Source organism: Nannospalax galili, unplaced genomic scaffold (genome assembly GCF_000622305.1).
Source record: "Nannospalax galili isolate Female #2095 unplaced genomic scaffold, S.galili_v1.0 scaffold529, whole genome shotgun sequence".
NCBI lineage: Eukaryota > Metazoa > Chordata > Mammalia > Rodentia > Spalacidae > Nannospalax > Nannospalax galili.
In genome coordinates, this window is record NW_008360309.1 from 2,854,695 (window position 1) to 2,860,099 (window position 5,405).

Below are 5,405 nucleotides of genomic sequence, written 5' to 3' on the forward strand. Positions count from 1 at the left end.
GGGGAGGGAAGGGGAGGGGAAGGGGAGGGGAGGGGAGGAGAGATTAGGGCAACCAGACATAGTGGTGCACGCCTGTCACCCCAGCTTTCAGGAAGCCGAGGCAGGAGGATCTTGAGTCTCATGCATTCTCTCACTCCTTACAGAGCGGGTAGCGTTCTGGAGCCGGAGGGCGGCTCCCATCCACGTGGACACCGCAGGCCGAACGCAACACTTGCACAAATCCTAAAGGGCGTGGTGCCGCCTGGCCTCGATTTTGCTATATGCTTTGATGTTGAGAAACACCAAACCACGTGGCCTTAAACCTCTCCTTTCTAGGTCCCCGGCGTTTTGGAGACTGCCAGCATCACTCGGACTCTGGGTTCTGGCCGCACTGCGGCCGGGTGGCGTGGAGGTGCAGTGTCGCCCAGCGGCCATTTAGGGAAGCGCAGGCCACCAGCGCAGCCGGAGCGCAGGGCCGGGAGGAGGTCTGAACTCCAGCAACCCTAGCCCCTGGTTCCTCCCTCCTCTTTTCCTCCCCTCCCCTCCCTTGTGCTGCAGATGAACTCAAGGCCTCTCACGTGCTGGCACAGAGCTACACTCCCAGCTACATTTTATTTCCAAATTAGTTAAGGTTTTAAAGGAGTTCCAGTAAAAGGCAGGTGTTTAGCCTGTACAAATCAGGTTTGTTTTCTGAGACAGGGTCTCACTCTGTGGTCCAGGCTGGCCTGGACCTTCCTATTCTTTTGCCTCAGCCTCTTTGACTCTGGGAGGACAGGAGTGAGCCAGCATGATGGTATTGTTTGGCAGTATTTTTGTTGTTGTTGTTGTTGTTATAGACAGGGTCTGGCTATGCAGCTCAGGCTGGCCTAGAACTCTCCATCCTCCATCCTTGAGTGCTGGGATGACAGGCATGGACTATCATCTCAAGTGTCAACGTCCATAATATGTAATCTTTCTTTTTCTGTCTGGTCAGGTCCCTTTGGTTGCCATGTGTCTTGTGTCTTTGTTCATCTGGTCTAATTCATCCATGTTCCTTGACCTTCCGTGACACAGAATCTTTATAAGCATATTTAAGGGCTGGCGAGATGGATCAACCATGAAGGTGTTTATTGCCAAGCCAAATGACCTGAGTTCAGTCCTTGGGACCAACCTGGAGAGTAAAATTTGCTAATGGACAAAAATATTCTACCACCCAGGATCACAATGTTTTGAGGAGCTGGAGAAATGACTCATTGGTTAAGAGTGCTTACTGCTCTTGCAGAGGACCAGGACTTTGTTCCCAGCACCCATATGTTAGCTCACAACTGTCTGGAACTCCAGTCCTAGGGAATCCAATACCATCTTCTAGTGTTGGAGGGCTCTTGCATGAATGTAGAACACTTACATACATGCAGGCAAAACACTCATGTTCATTAAAAAAAAGTTTTGACATTAGCTAAGTGAGGTGGTATAGACCTATGGATCCTACCCACTTTGGGAGGCTGAATTCAAGAATTGACTGGTTAACTTATCAAGGCCCTGTCTCAAAGTAAAAAGTAAAAAGAGAACTGGAGGTTTAACTTAGCTGTAGAGGTCCTGCCTAGAATTTCCCAATGAGGGCTAGGGCATGGCTCAGGGGCAGAACCCCTGACTAGAATTCCCATTAAGAAATTGGGTGGGGTGACTGGGGTGGGGGTTTCATTCCCTCTAGCAAAAAGCATTTTAAAAGTCACTTAAATGAAGAATATTGACACTGACAGCTGAGGCACCGGGCTGCCCTCTCTTCCCATGGTGGCCACAGATGTTCTCTTCTGATTGGATTCAAATTGCATTGTATTTCAGGAACCACAGAATCGTATCTCCTCCTTGCTTTTGATTTTGTGGCTCTGGGCTTGGAGCCCATGGCTTTGCACTGGGTTCCACACTGAGACACACTGAGACTATTTTCTCTGTGAAGATAAGGAACAGGGTGGGGGTGAACTGTCCTCTTGAAACCTTGAGTTGAGCAATCTTAACTTTCTCACCCATCAGTGGTGACAACAGAATGGCAGCGTGTGTGTGTGTGTGTGTTAGACCGAGGTTGCTGTTGAGAATCATTCCATATCCCACCCTCCAATTTTCTGCCTTATTCATTGAGGCAGTTTCTTTCAGTCAAACTCAGAGTTCACTAATGAGGTTAATCCAACTAGCCAGCCTGCTCTGGGGATCCCCTGTCTCTGCATCTGAGGTGGGCCTCCACTCCACGTTTATGTGGATTCTGGGGATACAAACTCTCCTTCTCACATTTGGCATATGGCAAGTGCTTACAGGCTGAGCCATCTCTCCAACCATTTCCCCTGACCTTTCGAAGTCTTGATCCTCCTGCCTCCACTTACCCTGGCTGGGATGACAGCTGTGCACCATCATACCTGGCCTAGAAGATCCATCCTCTAAATATTAAAAAATTTATTTTTATTTATTTGTAAGTGTGTGTCTTTGCACATGAATGCAGTGCCCCTCCAGGCCAGGAGAGGGAGACAATCCCCTGGAGCTTGAATTACAGTTGGTTGTGAGCTGTCTGACATGGGTTCTGGGAACGAAATTCTGCTCCTCTACAAGACCAGCAACCTTGGGTCTGGAGAGATGGCTCAGCAGTTAAGAGCACTGGTTGCTCTTGCAGAGGACCTGGGTTCAATTCCCAGCACTCACATGATAGCTAACAACCATCTGTAACCCCAGTTCCAGGGGATCCAACACCCTCTTCTGACCTCGAAGGGCATTGCAAGACATGGGTATATTTACACACATGCAGGCAATGCATTCACACACATGCAGGAAATACATTCATTACACATAAAATAAAAATAATAAATATGTTTTAAAAAGAGTAGCAACATAAAATAAAAATAATAAATATGTTTTAAAAAGAGTAGCAATCACTCTTAACTGCTGAGCCAACTCTTCAGTCCCTAAATCCTTTTTGTTGAGTCAAGGTCTTGCTATGTAGTCCATGCTGGGGGCAAATGTGAATCAATCTTCTTGCCTTAGACTTCCGAGTGTGAGTTCTGGGATGGCAGGCACACACTCCCAAGTCCGGATATGCCTTCTAGCTTTCTACAAATCCACACAAAGGTGAGAAGCATTCTGGGAGGTGGGAGCTGGGCAGCTGCAGGAGCTTCCTGGGGCCTCCAAGCCTCTGCTGAATGGCCGAAGTGGGCTGAGATTCCTGGGAAGAATTCCCAGCATCCCTGGGAGAAGTCACAGCTTTGCCCCGAAGTTGGCCCGGCTCGTGACCTTGATCAAGGCCATTCGAACTTCCCGGTTCCTCAGGCTATAGGGGTTGAGAGTGGGGGTGATGAGGCTGTAGAAGAGGGATACCTCATTGTCCTGCTGCGGGCTGTGGTAGCTACCTGGAACCCTGTACATGAACACGGCGGCCCCGTAAAACAGCCCCACCACGGCCACCTGTGAAGAGCAGGTGGCGAACGCCTTGGTCACAGGAAGAGCGCATGCGCAGCACAGCCCCCAGCACGAGGCCATAGGAGGTGAAGATGAGAGACGGGCAGCAGCAAGATCAGCACCGCAGAGATGGACAGCGCCAACTCGTAGGCAGATGTGTCCCGGTAGGACAGCTTGAGCAGTGCAGGCAGCTCACAGAAAAAGTGGTCCACGGTGTGCGAGGCGCAGTAGGGGAACTGCAGGGAGATGGACGTCTGGATGGAGGCCACAAGAGCTCCTGCAAGCCAGGATGAGCCCACCATCACCAGACACACCTGACCTCTCATGAGCACCTGGTAGTGAAGGGGGTGGCACACGGCCACATATCGGTCATAAGACATGAGGGACAGAAGGACGCCCTCGGAGACGCCCATGAACATGAAGAAGAACATTTGGGCTGCACACTCCCCAAAGGATATGGAGTTCTCTCCTTGGAGGAAGTTGGCCACCATCTTGAGGATGGTGACCAGTGGGAAGCCGATGTCCAGCAGAGAGAGGTGGCTGAGCAGGAAGTACATGGGTGTGTGGAGCCTGGAGTCTGTGGAAATCAGGAAGATCAGGATGGTGTTTCCCAAAAGGCCTGTGATAAACATGGTGGCCATGAGGAAGAAGAAGGCAAGATGGGGCCCTGTGTGGCTGAAGGGCCCCACCAGGGTGAAATCTGAGGCTGTGGATTCATTTGATGTCCCCATTCCCCAGGGTGAACCACAACCCCCAAGGTGTATCGCTTTCTACAGGAAGCAGGGAGATTTGGTAAAGAGCTTTTCGGGGAGGGACAGTTTAACAATTCACTGCAACTGGTGGTGTCTGCCTGAAGTCTCATGAGAAAGGGGATGAAAGAAAGAGGATGAATCCAGCTTCAGCTCCAGTGAGGGGCTGGGGGCATGGCTCCCTGTCTAGAATCCCCTAGTGGAGGATTGGGGGGGTGGGGTTCAGGGATCAAACCCTTGCTTAGAATCCCCCAGTGAGGGGCTGGGGGCGAGGCTCAGAAATAGAGCCCCTGCCTCAAATCCCCCAGTGAGGGGCAGGGGGTGTGGCTCAGAGGTACAGCCCCTGCCTAAAACCCCTTAGTGAGGATCTGGGATGTGGCTCAGGGGTAGAACCTCTGCCTTGAATCCCCCAGTTGTGAGAAGATGGAAAACCTATCTGGATGCTATGCTTTGTATGTCTGTCAGCCTTGTCTTTGCTGTCAGGACATGTACAATCTACCAACACTTGTGGTTAAACTGTCCACAAGCCAGAGATCACAGTACAGGTAGAGCCTCTGGAATATCAGAGTGCACACTACTCCAGACACTGGGGCTGACACAGTGTGGGATTTTGAAGATATCAGAACATGAAGTAGGGAGACCTTGCCCAAAAGGGCAGGTAAAGAGCTGACATTTGGAACTGTGGGGAAGGGGTCATTTCCAAATTCCTGGAAGAGAGAAGAGAGAAAATCTAGAAGAGTCAGAAATAGGATGCTTAGGACATGAACTGAAGAACTCTTCACTATAAGTGGACAGAGTCAGGTTAGAATAAGTGTCCACAGTGGCAGGTGGGACATTGTCTAGAATATCAGTCTCCTTCCCTCCTTCCCTCCCTCCTTCCCTCCTCTCTTTCTTCTTTCTTTTGTATGTGTGTAGGTGCATGGTGTGTGTGTGTGTGTGTGTGTGTGTGTGTGTGTGTGTAGGTGTGTATGCATGGGTATGGAGCCCCAAGGTCAACCTCAGGTGCTGTTCATCCTGTTTTCTGAGGCAGGGTCTCTCTGGCTTGGAGCTTGCCAAGTAGGCTAGGCTGGCTGGTTAGCAAGTCCCAGAATCTGCCTGTGTCTGTCTCCCCAGCACTTGGATTATAACTACATTCTCTCTCTGTCTCTCTCTGTCTCTGTCTCTGTCTCTCTCTCTCTCTCTTAATAGAGCTCAGATAACAACTTGCAGGAGTTGGTTCTCTTCTTCCATTATATGGGTCCTGGGGATCAAACTCAGGTC

At 50.3% G+C, this 5,405-nt stretch overlaps 1 pseudogene; it reads right to left on the reverse strand.

The window, feature by feature from the left end:
* Nucleotides 1-3,195: 3,195 nt before the first annotated feature.
* LOC103726953 lies at nucleotides 3,196-4,127 on the reverse strand (annotated as a pseudogene).
* Between the last annotated feature and the right edge of the window lie 1,278 nt (nucleotides 4,128-5,405).